Genomic DNA, 18,973 nt, shown 5'->3' with positions numbered 1-18,973 from the left:
CCAAATACAGACTGACAAAGTTCTGGAACACAACACACCAGACATCACAGTTGTGGAAAAGAAAAAGGTTTGGATCATTGATGTTGCCATCCCAGGTGACAGTCGCATTGACGAAAAACAACAGGAAAAACTCAGCCGCTATCAGGACCTCAAGATTGAACTTCAAAGACTCTGGCAGAAACCAGTGCAGGTGGTCCCGGTGGTGATCGGCACATTGGGTGCCGTGCCAAAAGATCTCAGCCGGCATTTGGAAACAATAGACATTGACAAAATCACGATCTGCCAACTGCAAAAGGCCACCCTACTGGGATCTGCTCGCATCATCTGAAAATATATCACACAGTCCTAGACACTTGGGAAGTGTTCAACTTGTGATTTTGTGATATGAAATCCAGCATATCTATCTTGTTTGCTGTGTCATAATAAAATAATAATACTCAGCCACTATCAGGACCTCAAGATTGAACTTCAAAGACTCTGGCAGAAACCAGTACAGGTGGTCCTGTACTGTGATCGGCACATTGAGTGTCGTGCCAAAAGATCTCAGCCGGCATTTGGAAACAATAGACATTGGCAAAATTACGATCTGCCAACTGCAAAAGGCCACCCTTCTGGGATCTGTGCGCATCATCTGAAAATACATCACACAGTCCTAGACACTTGGGAAGTGTTCGACTTGTGAGTTTGTGATATGAAATCCAGCATGTCTATCTTGTTTGCTGTGTCATACAAAATAATAACAATAACAATAACAACAACAACAACAACTTTATTTTTGTATCTCACCTCCATCTCCCCGAAGGGACACGGGGAGGTTCACATGGGGACAAGCCCAAACAACATATATTTAAAAATATACCTCACAACCTCTGAAGATGCCTGCCATAGATGTGGGTGAAACATTAGGAGAGAATACTTCTGGAACATGGCCATACAGGCCGGAAAACACACAACAACCCTGTGATTCCAGCCATGAAAGCCTTCGACAACAAATTAAAACATAGATCAGTAAAATTAAAACATTATAACCACATCAAACAACATCAAACAGCGATTTAAAACCTGGACAGTAATGGCTACTGAACATTCAGAGGGTAAGAATGTGTGTATAGAACAAATTCTTGTGTATAGCCAAGCAAATGTCACAAATGACAACCTGGCTCCCAATGAGGAATTTAGGCAGCTTTAAAAGCACGTAAGGTATAACTCAAGGACATTTCATGAAATATCAGTGGAACTCAGTCAACCAAGACTGATTGAGCTGAGGAGTCAGCATGCCCTTGAAATCAGGGCTTTTTGACAGATGTTCTCAAATCCTTCCAAGAAGGTGTCTCTAGAAAGCATTGATGTGCCTCCAGTGTGTCAACTGTTGTATGTGAGGACATACAAGATGGGTTTGCTCATGGGCAGTTTCATACTATACATTTATAGTGCTATGATTCCACTTTGACTGCCATGGTTGCATCTAATGGAACTTCTGAGCATTGTAGTTTGGTAAGACACCAGAGGAGCTTCTCAGTTCCCAGAATTCCTCAAGATGAAGCCATGCCAATCAAAGTGGATAGTATTATAACTATGTAGCATAAAGGGCTTGCTGTCCATTTGGTGCATTTACACATGCACGCTATACACAAGGGTGTGCAATTGTCACAAATGTTAAGCTACAGGCAAAGCCACCATGTACAAGATGAGGCCCTTTTTACTGTTAAGGGAAAGTAAATACACATATATAAATGGGTGGGGGATTTTCTTAGTGGAATAATGAGATTGCAACATTAAGAAAATGGGAGCAGGGATTCTAGATTGAGGACTTCTGATACCACCTTGGGCAGCTCCTCTTACTTTTTCTCAGTAACCACTTTTAATGCACTTTGTCCATTTTAACTGTGAAATTACCTTCCCCATTTCGGCCCATTTCGGCACATGTTGCACGTTGCCTGGGTTCTATGAATTAGTCTCCAGTGTTAATATTGTATGTTTTATGTTGATTTTAACTATTGTTTTTACTGTAATTGATGTTTTTATTGGATAACTGTTTTATTGCTGTGTTTTGATATTTGATTGTTTTATCGGGCAAGGCCCCATGTAAGCCGCACCGAGTCCCTTCGGGGAGATGGGGCGGGGTATAAAAATAAAGTTGTTATTATTATTATTATTATTATTATTATTATTATTATTATTATTATTAATAGGAAACAATCACAGAGGCCTAAATCCAATTGTATAGGATACCTGCTAAATCAATGAGAATTTGGAAAGTCAAGACTTACGTAAGCTCCATTGATCTGATGGAGCAATTCCAATTATATTAGCAGTTGGATTCTGGCCAGAAGAAGTGGTGGGAAACAAGTGGAAGACAAATGATTATTGTTCTGCCTCAAACTGCTGTAAAATTCCATGAATGAAGAGGTTGAATGAACTGGGGGGAAAGGAGAAACTTTCATCTGGTCATCAGAAATCTTTCCTAGGTCTAGAGAAGGGTTTGGAAAGTTACTTTCAAAAATAATTTGTTACAATTTTCATTCCAAGTTGTGGGGAGTGCTCTAGTTCTTACTTTTTAAAAAAGAGTTACAATTTACTTTATCAGCAATAGCACAAATGTTGGTTTTTAGTTACAGTTTTAAAACAATCTGACTCCCTTTCAACTCTACAGTATTTAAAGAGCAATGCAGATAATGGAAGTGGGGAGATATTCTTCATCTCACATTTTCCATCAAGGAAGCCTCACCGAAATCCTTCCTAGAAATTTGCAGATTGTGCCAAACCAATATAATGATACAGCGTAGCTGATAGGAACTGCAATGGAGATGAGAAGTGGAAAGTTCCCATTGACTAAAAATAAGCTCTCTTCTGACTCTATTGCAAGGACAGAATTTCCCAGTTCCACTAACTGCACAGGCACCAATGAAAAAGCATGACATCCTTTGCAGTGATGCTTGTTGACTTATGTGTCAGTGGAGCAATTTTAGTCTGAACTGTAAGTCATTTTATAAATGCCTATGATACATATGGATAAAAAGAGGTACAATTGTCATATCCTTCCTTACCCCCATGAGAATCTTGGGAATTTACTGAGCATGTGGCGAGCACTAACCTTCCACATAGAATTCTCCACATCCTTAGTCAATTATATTCTAGGAAAGGTATTGGAGAAGATGTAAGAATCATATGGGTGTATCTGTGTTTGTGTCCAGAGTTCCCAGTCTCTTAAAATAAACCCACTGTCTTCAAAGGAGTTACTCTGAAGTTAGCAATGTAGAAGCCACAGTTGTGGCAATACCAGCAGTGAGTAGAGATAAATGACAATATAGCCCGGCAGTCACTGTGATCTTATTATAGTCTGGTATGCAGCATAAGTCATAGTATACAGAGGAGGGGCAGAAAGGAATGTAGAAAGCTGACTTGAAGGGGCAAGAGGAAAGTCAGAAACATAAGGCCATAACAGGGAAGAGAGTTGAGGGTGTGATTGGAAAAGACCATTTAGCTTAAGTGCTCTCACCAAAGAGTTTGGACAGCCTACACAGGTCTCATAATTCTCCTTAAAAGTTGGGATTTTGCACCTATATTCTAGCCAGACTCCTGGTTCACAAGGATCATTGGGACTAGATGTGCTACAAGAGAAGAGTCTGGAGAGAGGAGTCATTGGACTCTGACTCCTAGAATATTCTAGCTAGCATGACACCGATGGCTATAGGATTTCAAGACATGTAGACCAAATGTAGCGCCTCTATGTTGACAATGGATGGAGCTGTTGCTCAAAAGAACTGCCTTTGTTAGTGAACTGCACCTACTTCTAACACCACATCACCCCAATTTTCTCAGATACAATGACAACCAGGGTGCATCTACACATAGAATTACTGCACTTTAACACCAATTTAACTACCATGGCTGAGTGCTATAGAATCATGGAAGTTGTATTTGGTAAGGCAGAAGCACACTTTGGCAGGGAAGGCTAAACGTTTTGTGGAACTACAATGTCCATAATTCTATAGTGTTGAGTTGTGGCATTTGAAGTGTTGTTAAAATGTAGATCAAGACTTAGTGGCTTTCTTATCAATGGGGCAGGGAATTCAGTCTTGTAACATTTTCAGAAATTGTTGCACTTTGAATGTAACGGCTTTTTTTCCAGAGGCAGTTGGAAGTACATTGGAAATTTACAGAAAAAAATACAATATTGGTGTCAAATGCAGGTCTGATCTGTTTCAAAAATAAGTTCACTTGAGGTAGAGAAGCTTTTTTTTAAAAGGATATATAGATACTACATAACTTCCGTTGTCAACCTTTTGTAATGTTACAACATTTATAGATGGTACATTTGATATATGTACACTATTTTCTCCTTTGTCAAAAAAAAATCCTCTCTGTTACACTTTTGGTGGTCTTTCCAGATTGAAAGTTAGTTTGTTATTGTAAGAAAATAAAATTAATTGGCTATAACTTGGCTAAAATTATCAGGTTTTATATATTAAAAATAAAGCTTATTGAGATATAATTCCAAATTGAACTTATTTTTTATTGTATAAATGGAGCTATAAGGTCCTAAGAGACTCTTGAACTACAAGGAATCTCTTTTGTTTTGGTAGACAAAAAAAAAGCAAACAAACAATAAAATAGAAGAAATCATCAATGCTAATCAAACAGAGAAAACCATTTTGCCTCCATTAATTTTCCATACTTTTAGCTGGAAACAAGAAATTCATTCCTGCACTGAGAAACGGAAACTAAGATTAGGAATTGTAATGTTCTTATACTGTACTTGTTCTCACATATATGATTTTTTTTTAAAAATTTTTAAAATGAATCATAAGTAAGAAATGCATAAACACATTGTTTTAATTACGTTGTTTTAAATATATTACTTATTATTCTAAAATAAAATATTTTGTAACCATAAACCATTTTTATCTAGGGAAAATACCTTGCAAAAAAGGGAGAAATGTGATTTCCCCCCAGATTTTTCTACTCTGGGTTTAGTTCTGAACTTGGAAGACGGAATCCAAATTGCAGAACCCTATTTGTCAAATACGTTCAGTACCTTGGATAGTTCCTTTTGCACTAAAACTTGGAGCAGATCCACCAACCCACTGGCATGGAATCCACCAGCTGCCACTGCACAGACAGCCTGCAAGCCTAAAAGATATTTGGATGATTGTTAGCCAGCAGATGGATTTCCCAAAGGATCAAGGAGAAGTCAATAAGATTAGTGGCCTAGTATGAGAAGCAGGGGGTGAGTTATAGGTGAAAGCATGAGGAAAGAGAAAAGGGATGCAGTCATTTCAGATTAATGAAGGATGAATTAAAGTCCTTTATGTGAGTACAGGCAGCAATCAATGGAGTCATTTTAGTCCAAAAGTTGGCAAGGAATACTTCACCCTAGGCAGTCATTATTTTTGCTTCTTCTCTTTTTCCCCTTCTATATGCACACAAATGTTTCTGTTCCCATTTGATTTCTCACTATCCATTTCAGCCCAGCTGATGCAAAGCACCTTCCTACATAGTCTTGCTTGCTGTTGTATCTTACTCTAGAGAAGAAGGAAAATTGTTTACGCAACACAAGACAAAAGTCTGCAAATGCGGTAGACTTTTAGATGAAGGCCTCCTTATCCCAAAGATATATTCAAGGAATAGCTCTATTACTCCATTGCTATTGATTCTGAAAATGATTTCTGCTGTGAAGGGACAAAGACAGGCAGAGTGAGGCAACCGCTTCAGATAGCAGATGCTGGGGGCAGTGAAGAAGTGCAGTGAGACAACTCAAAGGGGAGCAGACATAAAAACTGGAGCAGAGGAATTTGAGCATTTGGTCATGGCCACAGGTTTCTGTGAACAAATTATTATCATAGGAAATGATTTTTAAAAAAATCACCCAATGAATGCATTTTAATTAGAAAGCATAGTGTAAAACTTCTTTAAAAAGTAAATCATTTTAAAATAAAATCATTCCACATGCAAAATTGTAACAGAGATTAGGGAATAAATGTGCATCGTTAGTAAACTAGAACACACAATTATTTATCTTCAAGTCTGCAGAGAAACAGTCCACTTTAAATAAGTTACTTTCAACAGCCAAAATTAGTACAATTTGATTTTCTCTACTGAAGCACTAAATGGTGTCAGCATCTGTGTTAAAGCTGGGAATTGCTTTCCCCACATTTGCAGATACATGATACAAAGCATACATGCATAGAAAGTCTTCCTTGTACATGTAGATTTTTTTTAAGATAATACATGTTGTATTTGTGTCAGGTTTTGCTGTATTTTAATATATCCAAAAAGTCATTTTAAAACCTAAAATCCACAAAAGAGAGATACCTTTATAGGTCAATTATTATTATTTATTTATTTATTTATTTATTTATTTATTTATTTATTTATTTTTGTATCCCGCCACCATCTCCCCGAAGAGACTCAGGATGGCTAACATGGGGCCAAGCCCAAAGACAAAACATAGACAAGGTTAAAAGCATATATAAACAATCTCAATGACAAGTAAACATAAACAGATTAAAGCACAATAAAACAATATAAACTCAGTCATAGTAAAAAGAATATGGTAAAATGACATATTACAACACCACCGCTAATGGTTAGAATGGGGAGGGAACGGTCAAGACAAAGTGCCATTATGTATAGTTATAGGGACTAGGCTTGCTCAAATAATTCGTTTTCCCCGTTTACCGTTATTGATTCGTTTTTTTCGATTGTTTTGAAGCAATATCGAACCTTGGTTGTCCACACGTCTGGATATCGCGGTTTCGAATCGCGAGAGGCCGTTTTTTCTTATTTCTTCGTTTTTTTCGAAAAGAAAAAAAAGCTTTTGCAAAGCACCCAAACTCCTTTCCTTTTGCCCCTCAGCCAATGGGAGGCTCAGCCAATGGGAGGGGGCGAGGGGGAAGGAGGCCGAGGAGGAGGAGGAAGACGGAGGGGGGAAATGGCCACCGCCGCCGCCGCCTCGCCTCAGCTCAGTGCATTAATTAATTGGGCCTTAATGAGCCCCCTTCCAAGCCAAACCCACCAGAGAAACACCCTCAATGCAAACCTTGCAACGTCCTTCTCTCCTTCTTGGACACAAAGGCAAAGGGAGGAGGCACTTCGGGTTCCCAAGCGACCTGAAAAGAGCCATAGAGAAAGGGAGAGCCAGTGCGCATGCTCCACCCTCCAAGGCACACAAGGGGGGAGTTCGCATGGGAGCCGGAAGTGTTGGGGCCTCCGTCCCTCCCTTGCTTTTCCTCTTTGGTCTCCCTATCTTGAACACAGAACACGCATGAAAAAAAACACACCATAATTTCACAATATATAGTTTAAATAACAAAAGGAAGAGGAAGGAAGAGGCCCGGGATGCGAGGGGGTGTGGGCCAGGCCCGTCCTCGGCTGCTCCCAGGGGCCCAGATTCGCACCCTCCCTCCCCCCAATACAGGTCTCCAGTCCATACTACGCTACATGAACTTGAATGGATACTGTGGTTGTGTTGTCGAAAGCTTTCATGGCCGGGATCACACTGTTGTGGTATGTATTCCGGGCTCTATGGCCATGTGCCAGAAGCATTCTCTCCTGACGTTTCACCCACATCTGTGGCAGACATAGAGGTTTTGACGTCTGTGCGAAGCTAGGCAAGTGGGGTTTATATATCTGTGGAAGGTCCAGGGTGGGAGAAAGAACTCTTGTCTGTGGGAGGCAAGTGTGAATGTTGCAATTGGTCACCTTGATTAGCATTGAATAGCCTTGCAGCTTCAAAGCCTGGCTGCTTCCTACCTGGGGGAATCCTTTGTTGGGAGGTATTAGCTGGCCCTGATTGTTTCCTGTCTGGAATTCCCATTTTCTGGGTGTTTCTGGGAAGGTAATGGCACTCCATGTAGTCATGCCGGCCACATGACCTTGGAGGTGTCTATGGACAACACTGGCTCTTGGGCTTAGAAATGGAGATGAGCACCAACCCCCAGAGTCAGACATGACTGAACTTAACGTCAAGGGAAACCTTTACCTTTACCTATACACACACACACACACACACACACACACACAAGCAGGGACTATATATATATATATATACACAATATATATCACACACACACCAATTTAACAAAGTTTCAGCCACAAAAGCAAAGTTTCTGAAGTAGAACAATGACTTTCACAGTAAAGACAACCCAATTTAACAGGAAATAAGACTTTCAAACCAGGAACAGATTACTGCAATTATTAAAAAAAGGTTTATTATAAAAGCTATGAAAATTTGCCAAAAATCAGAGGATAAGGGAAACGTTCCACATTTTGGTGAGCTATCACTGTTAAATGTGTTCTACCACTGTACCAAGTTTGAAGAAGATCACTCAAAAAATGAGGGCGGGAGAGCCCCCTAAGTCCCCCCCCCTTCGGGCTGTTTTTGGGCCACCGCGCATGCGCGTCCGCCATTAACGAATTGATTTAGAAAATAACGAATTTTCGTTAATTTCGAAAAATTTTGGGGGCCAAATTCGTTATTAGCAACAAAAACGAAAAAACTGCCCCCTCTAGTATTGAAACGAGTTTAGAATCAAATTTTTCATGGATCGATCAAGCCTAATAGGGACCCTCATAAAAAGTGCCTAGACAAAGTGCTAAAGTGATTTTCTACAAGAATTTGGGGTGGGGTATGAGATGCACAGAATACCTGAATCAAGCTTTCAAAGCTCTACTGGCTTCTAAATACTTAAATGCTCAAAATTGAGGGACAAGAAGAACATTCAACATGGGGGCAGAATTTTATTCGTTGGAGCAGTGCCCTCATCTTCTCCTTGGCCAATGGCAGCAACTGCCTTATTCAGACTTCTAGCCATTCCCCTCCATTTGAGAAGTCCTGCTATCCTCAGCTTTGGTGGAACACATTGTTCTATCATAAATGTACAAGATGTGACTCCTTGGGCTCAGATTATTTGAAAGACTGGCTCCTCCTATGTTAACCTGCCCAGAATCTGAGATTTTCAACAAAGGCATGTCTTGTATGCAGGCCCGGTCCAACATGGAGGCCAGTGAGGCCCCCGCTTGGAGCGCAGGGTCCCCTGGGGCGCCGTTGAGGTGTCTCCCCCCTCCCCCCCCACGGGGATCACCGGCTCAGTTGAAGCCTTCCACCTTCCGCAGCAGCGGGCATGGCTCTCTCTTCCTCCCTGCTTCTCTCTCTCTCTCTGAGAGGTCGGAGGGAGAGAGAGATAGAGAGAGAGAGAGAGGTCGCAGAGAGAGAGAGAGAGAGAGGTCGCAGAGGGAGGGAGAGAGAGAGAGAGGTCGCAGAGAGAGAGAGAGAGGTTGCAGAGAGAGAGAGGGGGGGGAGAGAGAGAGAGAGGTCGCAGAGAGAGAGAGAGAGAGGTCGCAGAGGGAGGGAGAGAGAGAGAGAGAGGTCGCAGAGAGAGAGAGAGAGAGGTTGCAGAGAGAGAGAGGGGGGGGAGAGAGAGAGAGAGAGAGAGGTCGGGGAGAGAGAGAGAGAGAGAGAGAGAGGTCGCAGAGAGAGAGAGAGAGAGAGAACGCAGGGAGGGAGGGAAGAAAGAAGGGAACCAGCACCAGCCTCTTTCTCTTTCTCCCTCTTAGGAAAAAAGTCTCTTCCCCGGTTTGGTTTTGCTCTTTCCAGACTTACCCAAGAGCCAGTTAGCCTTAAAGGGGAACACCTGAGGCAGGCAAGCCTTTCTAATGGGAATCCTTAAGAGCCAGAAGATATCCCTTTAAGAGATATCTCCAGGAGGATTATGGCACCAGCTCACTTGCAACAGATTCAGTGCCATGTAATCATGTGAGTTGTAGTTTTTAAAAGTCCCTAGCCTTCCCTGCAGAAGAGAGCCAGTAGCATGCCAAACTACAACTCCCAGTTTTCTGTCAGATTGTTTTGGATTTCAACTCCCACAATTCCTAACACCAGACACGGGCAAAGTTTGCCCTTGCCTGGTATAGAAGCATTCTATTCTTTTTCCCCAGACATGCCAACAGTTTGTATATTAAGTGAGAAAATCCTGGGCATTTTTTCCTTTGATGCTAAAAGTGCATAGGTTGTTCAGCAACAGCCTACTGGCTGGGTTGCTATGAGTTTTCCGGGCTCTATAGCCATGTTCCTGAAGCATTCTCTCCTGACATTTTACCCACATCTGTGGCAGACATCCTCAGAGGTTATGGGGTCTGTTGGAAACTAGGCAAGTGGGGTTTATATATCTGTGGAAAGTCCAGGGTGGGAGAAAGAACTCTTGTCTGTGGGAGGCAAGTGTGAATGTTGCAATTGGCCACCTTGATTAGCATTGAATAGCCTTGCAGCTTCAAAGCCTGGCTGCTTCCTGCCTGGGGGAATCCTTTGTTGGGAGGTGTTAACTGGCCCTGATTGTTTTCTGTCTGGAATTCCCATTTTCTGGGTGTTGTTATTTATTTACTGTCCTGATTTAACTTTTCTTTAATACTGGTAGCCAGATTTTGTTTATTTTCATGGTTTCCTCTTTTCTGTTGAAATTGTCCATGTGCTTCTTGTGGATTTCAATGGCTTCTCTGTGTAGTCTGACATGGTGGCTTTTACAGTGGTCCAGCATTTCTGTGTTCTCAAATACTGGCTGTTAGGAATTGTGGGAGTTGAAGTCCAAAACATCTGGAGGGCCAAAGTTTGCCCATGCTTGATTTAGATCCATCTCAAAAAAGGGTATATTTGGCAATCCCTTTGGGTACGACCTTGGAAATATCTGGCTATAGTGCAAAATGTTCTCAAGTGTTGGGTTTTTGAAACTGCACAAGATGGCTTTAAGGCAATTTCTGCCCCCTCAGCCAAAACATATACAGCCAACTTCAGTAAGCTGGAAATAGTCTTAATCATGTATCCAGCTCAATAGCAGATTGTGATGGGAAAGTTCTGGAAAGTGCAGTATAGAGCAGGCATGGGCAAACTTTAGTCCTCCAGATATTTAATAATAATAATAATAATAATAATAATAATAATAATAATAATAATAATAATTGTTATTCTATTTTATTTCTAACCTGCCCTCTCTCCCCAGAAGGACTCAGGGCAGCTTCCAAATGCAAAGGCAAATATTCAATGCCATATACAATAATAAAAACACAACACAATAAAGTCACAAATAAATAATAGCTAAAAGTGCATATAAAATTGATTCTATAGGGAGGATAAATGATTGGATTTCAACTCCTACAGCTTAGCTTTCTCTGCCAATAATGGTACCATAACAAACTACAGCTCCCAAGATTCTGTAGCAGTGAGCCATCTTGGATATTGCAAGGGATGATTTTTATATTATTATTATTATTATTGACACAACGACGTTGTATGACACAGCAAACAAGATAGATATGCTGGATTTCGTTTCACAAAATCACAAGTCGAACACTTCCCAAGTGTCTAGGACTGTGTGATGTATTTTCGGATTATTATTATTATTATTATTATTAGGCCTTGCTCCTGGGAAGGTTCCTCCACTGTGGCTCCCTACTTATCTATCTACCTTTCCACATATTCTCCACATTGTGTGTATGTGTATGTATACATACACACACACACACATACACAAACACATATGCAGGGACTATAACACACACACACATATATATTCTATTCACCTCTACATTCTACCTTTTATTTTTCAGTGATTGGTTTCAGGAGGGGGGGAACCAAAATGCTGCTTGCTTACACTTGGAAATTGCCTAGGGCCGGCTCTGCTTGTATGCCACATCCTCGCATCAAAAGATTAATTTGGTGACCACATGACATTGGACCTCCACTGTTGAACTTTTTTCCCAGTGAGAAAAGGCTCAGACCATCTTTCTGGAACTCTCTGTATGCCAGTGATTTCCAAACATTGTTCCTCTAGCTGTTTTGGACTTCAATTCCCAATAGTCAGGAACTCTGGGAGCTGAACATCTGGAAGATCAAAGTTTGGAAAATACTGTTAGTAATCAAACCTTTATTATTCTGTCTGGTCTTTGGTTTTTAGCATGTTTTCAATTTTAGCTTTCCAATATTAGTCTCTTTTTAAATGACATTTTCACACATTTGGCAGCTCCAGTGGTCAGAAAAGTAAGCAATTAATTAATTAATTAATTAATAATTACAATAATGTTTACATTATCATACATTAAAATTACTAGTCCAGTTAGCTTTTATACATGCAATGTGTGGAGCTGAAATGCCATTGTGTCCAGTGTCTCAGCTACAAAAGTGTCTTGGGCTACCTCTGGAAGAGCCAGCATGGTGTAATAGTTTGTGTCAGACAAGGACTGCATAAAACAAGTGTTCATATCTCCACTTTGCCATGGAAACCTACTGGGTAATCTTGATGAAGTCACGCTCTCTAAGAGAAAGGCAATGGGAAACATCTGAGTAAATTTTGCCATGAAAGCTCTCAACTGGGGATCAAAACAATTACTACCCTCCACTTTGTATTGTGAGGGAATCATTGCCTTTAATTTGGGCAAGTAGCTGGGACAGATTTGCAGGAATTGATTTATTGGAGAAAATACCTATACTGAATATGTATGGGAGATGCTCTCAGGGTGCAAATACCCTCCTGAAGCATTTTTAATAGTGGTACGAAACCACTCCAGTGGTTTTTTGAAATGCTTTACTGTGAGGCAGGCATATACACATGGACTCTGAAATAGAAATGTTTACCAATATCTATTTTACAATGTAGAAACAGCTATGCGAATAGCATTAAACTGGGAGTCCAACTTCAATTCATGGCAGAAGATGCAAAGTTTAATGGCAAGGGAAACTTCAAGGCAGGAAGTGATTCAATCTTAGTGGTGGGAGGGAGAGAATCCCCTGAAAGGCACACCAGACTTCATCAATTACATAATCCTTTTGCTATGTGGGACTGGTTGCAAAATCATCAGAAAGCTAAAACATGTTTGGCAAGAAGGACAGAGGATTTAAGCCAGCCAAAAAAGAAGAAAAATCAATGCTAGCTGCTAGGCCTTTTTTTTTTTTTTTTGAAAGATTGCCTCTCTCGATGTAAGTCCCAATTCAAAGGGACAGAGAGCCTTCTAACAAAGCAACCTGGTGGCCTTTTACATCTATCATAAAGGGGGGGGGGGAAAGGAAATAAACCCCATCCCTGAGGAAAGCCCACATAAAACAATGCCAAGAACTGAAAAGGTACCACCCAATGAGAAAATACATCTTTAGCAAGGGCAACTGCAATAAACAAGACCACATGCCCTGATGGTGATCCTCGACAATTTCTTAATAGATATATCAAATTAATTAATGTCTTCACATCACATCTTCTTTCAATATCTAAAAGACTGCCATGTGAAAGATGAGACAAGCTTATTTTCTGCTACTCCAAAGGAAAGGAATGAATAGCTGGCAGCATATTTGCATATACATAACTTTAGGGGCTTCTGTAACTAAATCAAGGACTTCAGTCTTCTTTACCATTCATGAATAAATATCCTGAAACAACATACTATATTATAAGGATGCAGATTAGTTTCATAACCACAACCTTATCACTAGCCTGTTGCTCTCTACTTACATACATAGCTGAATTATCCTAATGATGAGAATATACAGGGAATTGAAAAGGAGAGTTAGAAGAGCTGCTGCCCCCTAACATTTGCTGCTTGTTGTTGTTTATTCATTCAGTCGCTTCTGAGTCTTCTGAGTGACCTCATGGACCAGCCCACACCAGAGCTCTCTGTCAGTTATGGCCACCCCCAGCTCCTTCAAGCTCAAACCAGTCACTTCAAGGATACCATCCATCCATCTTGCCCTTGGAGATACTGACATATCTCTGGTTGTACTGATCCATTTAGTTTTCATGGTAAGAATACTGGGTGGATTGCCATTACCTTCCCCAGGGATCGTAATCTGACTTCTCTGCCATGACCTTCCCATCTTGGGTGTCCCTTCACGGTTTCGCTCATGGCATCATTGAGGCACTCGTGTTCCAGCACTGCAACAAGGTAATGATCATTTGCAGGAGATTTGCTGCTCAATGCCTCCTAATTTTCTTTAATGACAGAGCTGGCATTCTGAGCATTTATATGGCAAAGAGTTATTTATGTTCTAGAAAATTCTGAAGAAGTTATCACATGGCCATGACCTTTCACCTGTTAGGATAGGTCACCTCTTTTCTGCTTTAGAATCAAAGGTCTTTGGCCATCTCTAGTTATCTTCTCCTTTTCCATTGTCTTGCCTTGATTCTCTCGTAGTCCTCTTTTATTTTCACTTCTGATTCCGTTGCCAAAACCACTCACAAGCTTCCTCCATCACTGCTTTTCCATGCTCTTTATCCTCCATCTGTACAATCCACAACTTTCTAGAGGAGATCACATCCAGTGTATCATTCATCCAGACATGGGTCTATACATCCATAGTCCTCACATAGCAGTACAGCTGGATATCTCCAACAAAGTGATCAGATTTAGACCCCACTCTTCAAACACAAACCTGGTGGCTTTCTGCAGATTAGAGGTGGGCAATTTTGAGTCTTCCAGATGTTGGACTACAGCTCCCATCAGCCCCAACCAGCACTGCAAGTTGTTAGGGAGAGTTACAAATCTCCCATCTCTGAGGTAGGTGAACTGGCCTCATACCTGTATTTCCGGGATAGCAGGAACCATTGGAAATATTTGGGTAAATTAGTTTGAAAGAGGTCCTCTTAAGCTACTATATAGAATGAAAGGAGTCAGATGTCTATAAAAAGTAAGCTCTGCTAATTCAAGAATGTGTAACTCCTTTTTGGAAGACATTCATCTGTATGTTCTATATAGGTTGGAATGTTGCAAAACCTTATGTGCTATTCTTTCTGTCCTTCTCTGATTACATGTTGATACATTTTCCATGTGAACTTTATCACCACATAGATTTCTTCATAAGAATTACTATGCCTTCAGCATAGTACTTCAGACTGAGTACCAGCCAGGAGCCAATAGCACAATCCATTCAGAAGTCCAAGTACAGTCAGCCTGCCATATACACAGGTCTAACTTTTACAGATTTAAATTTGTATGGGTTTAATTTCTGCAGATTATTCACAGATTTGATAATTATGTCCTCCAGGACAATGCTACAGTCTTGAATGTAGAGATTCCAAGAGAGAACATTTCTCTAGGTATCTGTAGTTCCTCCAATGCAATTCTAGAGAGATTTTTCTACTTTCACAAGAGTTCTGCATCCATAACCTCAATGAAGGTGAAAGACCACTTGTAAATGCGAAGATGTGAAGGAGAAGTCTATGGCAAAGCCCAGGGATGCATTAAGGTTTTTGTAGGTTCTAGGTACTCTCATTACACAATTTGAGGTCCATATAAGTCAATAGGACAGTTTTGGGATGATCTCTTTGCCTATCTCTTGGGACAGGCAAGAAATCATCTCAAAACTGTCCTGTTGACTTATAAGGACCTAAAATTGTGCATATCTGATAAAACCAAAAGTCAAAAATATCTTTATTTTGAATTTTTGTTTTTCTTTGCAATTCCTGTAAATGTATGTTTTTGTGGGCCCTAAAATTTTCATGGGCTCCAGGCACAGTGCTTAATGTGCCTAATAAATAAGTTGGCCCTGGAAATGCAACTACTAAATCAGTGTTTCTTTTAGTCCTCCAGGAAGTGTCAAATTTCTGTTCAGGTATTTCTTCAACATATAAGATAGTCCTTTTTCACTTGTACTTTTAAACTATCATGTTTGTCTTGCTAATATTTAACTCCTCTGGGCTTTCCATACTTGTTTATTCAGTTCAAGGGCATTTTATGCTCTATTTAATTTGCTAATCAGTTTTCTGTTTGCAGTTCTGCCAAAATACCTGTACCCTCTAGCCAATCTTGTCTGTAAATGTACTGAACACTAATACCAGTGCTATGGATGATTCTATATGCTTTGGCTTGCTTTCTTGCTATCTCCATCTATTTGGTTTGTATTCTGAATAATAACATGGGAAAATGGACTGTGCTTCTAGGAATTTGTCTTGGTTTCAATGAAAGCTAATGTCAGTTAGTTTTAATCCAAACTAATAGAACTAAGAGACAATTGCTGGATCTGCACTACCAAATAATGCAGTGTAAACTGCATTATATGGTCAGTGTAGACCCATATAATGCTGTTAAATGCAGTTCAAACCTCATTACATGGGTTTACATTGACCCTATAATGGAGTTCAAACTGTATTACTTGGCAGTGTAGATCCAACCAGAGAGATGCAGTTGTTTCAAGTTGAAGTAAGACTCCAAGAGATTAGGGATCCAACTTCTTCTCAGCCATGAAAACCCACTGGGTGACTTTAGCTAGTCCTGCCATGAAAAATCTATGATGGAATCATCCTAAGTCAGAATTGACTTGAAGGCACAAAACAGCATAAATATGTTGAGAGGTGTCCACTAAATGGATTGGGTCCATTATATTTAGGCTAAAATTATTTTTATAGCAATTATATCCCACCCTTTGGCTAAAAGGTCTCACAGGGCCTCTTAGAAATCATTATATCAACCATTCTTTGTCTTCAGAATTGCAATTTAACTAAGACAGAACATACAAAAGAAAGAGAATGGCAATGGGAAGGAGATTAGAACAGCAAAACCTGGCTGCTCTCCTCTCCCAGAAGCCAGAGCAATGGCAGTTGGAGCATGGAGGGTGACTTCTCAAAACACAAAGCAGATACCATGCTGGCCTGGAAGCAAAAAGCAGCTATGTTTCCTTTCTATAAAAGGGACTGAATATGAGCCCAATACTTCCTACTCCAACTTTTCATTTGGTACTTTCACTGGATGCTTCCACTTTGATGTTTTAGGAGAAAGAAGATTGTAATATCAACAGCTAAAATCTGCTGAAGAAACTTGCAAATGTTTTGCAAGAAGTGAACTCCTTGGCAAGTAAATAAGCATAAAGATAGTGGCATCAAGAGGCTGCTGGTTGCAAGTTAAAATGGGATGTTCAAAACAATTGGATCGCTGGAACTGCAGGGATTCTGGCATGGTTGTCAGGTTTTCTTTTTTCTCTCCAGAGAAACCTTCTGCACCCTACCATTCTGCTTTGAAATTTTCATTTACATAAATGTGTGACAGAGGCTCGACTTGAGTTTCTCTCTTTCTCACTCCCTAAAGCCTGGACATGCTATTTGAGGCTTTAGTCTAACCATTAGACTCTAATGGGTATGTACTAATGTTTCTCCTGCTCTGGACAACAAAACAGGGATTTGCTAATTATGTGTCAATTGCCCAGAGCTAGTATCCTATTTAATACAATCCCTTTCATTTAACAGGGGCTTTAGGTTAAAAGGCTGAGCACTTTAAAGATAATCCCCATGAAACCGAAGCTTTAACTGCGCACATGCTCCGTTCTTATTTCTTCATAGCATTTGTTTGCAAATAATGTTGCAATTCTAACGTTGACACTGTGACACATGTTCCAAACTGTTACTAACCCAGGGCATTTCTTCATGTACACATTTGCATAGTCATAGTGGATTGTACAAATGAAAGGCTGTTTTCTAATTCCTTACTCCGCCCAGGTTTCCTGATACCCAATAATCCTGAGATTAGAGTCCATATTTAAACAGTTACTGTGTACCGCAAGCAGACAACAAACCAGACTGAAATACAGCATACTTAACATAGAATAAGCTTAGTAAAGTAAACTCTTTACTCTAGTTCAAATCTAGTTCACACCAAAGGGGAAAGGAAAACAGCAAAAATTAATGAAATTTATTGTGATGAGTGTGTCAGAAACAAGTGCCTTAAACACTAACACACTCTGCACAGTACATTTCATTATTTTTTGCTGTTTTCCTTTCCCCTTTTAGTCCTCTAGACACCTTCCAGCTTGTCAATGTCCCTTTTGAATTGTGGCGCCCAAAATTGGACAAAGTATTCCAGGTGAGGCCTGACAAAAGCAGAATAGAAGGGCACCATTACTTCCCTTGATCCAGCCAGTCGTCACTCATCATGTATCCTTGCATTTCATTTTTATGCCTAAGTGAAGTAGCCTACTTCTCCTTGTTGAAATTCATTTTATTAGTTTTGACCCAGCCCTCTAATCTGTTGAGATCATGTTGAATTCTGATCTTGTCCTCTGGAGTATTAGCTATCCCTCCCAATTTGGTGTCATCTGCAAAATTGATAAGCATGCCCTCTAAACTTTCATCTCATGAATAAATATGTTGAACAGTACTGGGCCCAAGACAGAACCCTGAAGCACTCCACTCATCACTTCTTTCCAGGATGAAGAGCACCCTTAGAGTTTGGTCACTTAACGAATTACAAATCCACCTAACAGCAGTATTGTCTAGCCCACAATTTACTAATTTGTTTGCAAGAAGATCGTGGGAGACCTTGTCAAAGATCTTTCAGAAATCAAGATATGCTACACCCACAGCATCCCCTGCATCTATCAAGCTTGTAATCCTATCAAAAAAGAGATAAGATTAATCTAACATGTCTTGTTTTTGAGAAATCCATGTTGACTTTTAGTAATCATAGCATTCTTTTCTAAGTAATTACAGACATCCTCCTTAATGATCTGCTCCAGAATCTTTCCTGGTATTGATGTCAAGCTGACTGGATGGTAATGGTTTTTGGTCCTCTTTTTTCTCCTTCATGAAGATAGGGACATTTGCTCTCCTCCAGTCAGCTGGGAAGTCTCCTGTTCTCCAAGAATTCTCAAAGATTATTGCCAGTGGTTCTGAAATGACTTCTTAGTTCCTTCAATACTCTTGGATGTAGTTTATCTGGCTCTGGAGACTTGAATTCATTTAGGGTAGACAGGTAATCCTGGACTACTTCTTTACCTATTTTGGATTGCATTTCCCCTATTACCTCCTCCTCTCCATATTGCTCAGGTTGAATCTCAATCTCCTTTTGGGACAAGACTGAGGCAAAGAAGGTGTTGAACAGCTGTTCTTTCCCCCTCTCCTGTTAGCATTTCACCATTTTATCCATGCAGAGGCACTACCATTTCCTTTTTCTTCCAACATAATCAAACAACTCCTTTTAATTGTTTTAAATTTCTCTGGAAAGCTTG

General features: G+C 40.2%; 1 protein-coding gene across 1 annotated transcript in view; it reads right to left on the bottom strand.

Moving 5' to 3' along the window:
* The window catches only part of lsp1 (lymphocyte specific protein 1), a 114,174-nt gene that overhangs the window by 67,084 nt on the left and 28,117 nt on the right, over nucleotides 1–18,973 (bottom strand). The window lies entirely within an intron of this gene.

The sequence above is a fragment of the Anolis carolinensis genome, chromosome 1, assembly GCF_035594765.1.
Source record: "Anolis carolinensis isolate JA03-04 chromosome 1, rAnoCar3.1.pri, whole genome shotgun sequence".
NCBI lineage: Eukaryota > Metazoa > Chordata > Lepidosauria > Squamata > Dactyloidae > Anolis > Anolis carolinensis.
This window is presented reverse-complemented; position numbering and strand designations above follow the sequence as displayed.